We start from the raw sequence: 507 nt of genomic DNA, 5'->3' as shown, positions 1-507 counted from the left end.
TCGTTCAGTTGCCCAATCTACGTCCAGTTGCCCAATCTACGTCCAGTTGCCCAATCTACGTCCAGTTGCCCAATCTACGTCCAGTTGCCCAATCTACGCCCAGTTGCCCAATCTACGTCCAGTTGCCCAAATTACGTCCAGTTGCCCAATCTACGTCCAGTTGCCCAATCTACGTCCAGTTGCCCAATCTACGTCCAGTTGCCCAATCTACGTCCAGTTGCCCAATCTACGTCCAGTTGCCCAATCTACGTCCAGTTGCCCAATCTACGTCCAGTTGCCCAATCTACGTCCAGTTGCCCAGTCTACGTCCAGTTGCCCAAATCTACGTCCAGTTGCCCAATCTACGTCCAGTTGCCCAATCTACGTCCAGTTGCCCAATCTACGTCCAGTTGCCCAGTCTACGTCCAGTTGCCCAATCTACGTCCAGTTGCCCAATCTATACGTCCAGTTGCCCTATTTATGCCCTATACTATACTATACTATACTATACGCATTAGCTTAAGATAG

Source organism: Branchiostoma floridae, chromosome 9, assembly GCF_000003815.2.
Source record: "Branchiostoma floridae strain S238N-H82 chromosome 9, Bfl_VNyyK, whole genome shotgun sequence".
Classification (NCBI taxonomy): Eukaryota; Metazoa; Chordata; class Leptocardii; order Amphioxiformes; family Branchiostomatidae; genus Branchiostoma; species Branchiostoma floridae.
Note: the sequence above shows the minus strand (reverse complement) of the source record.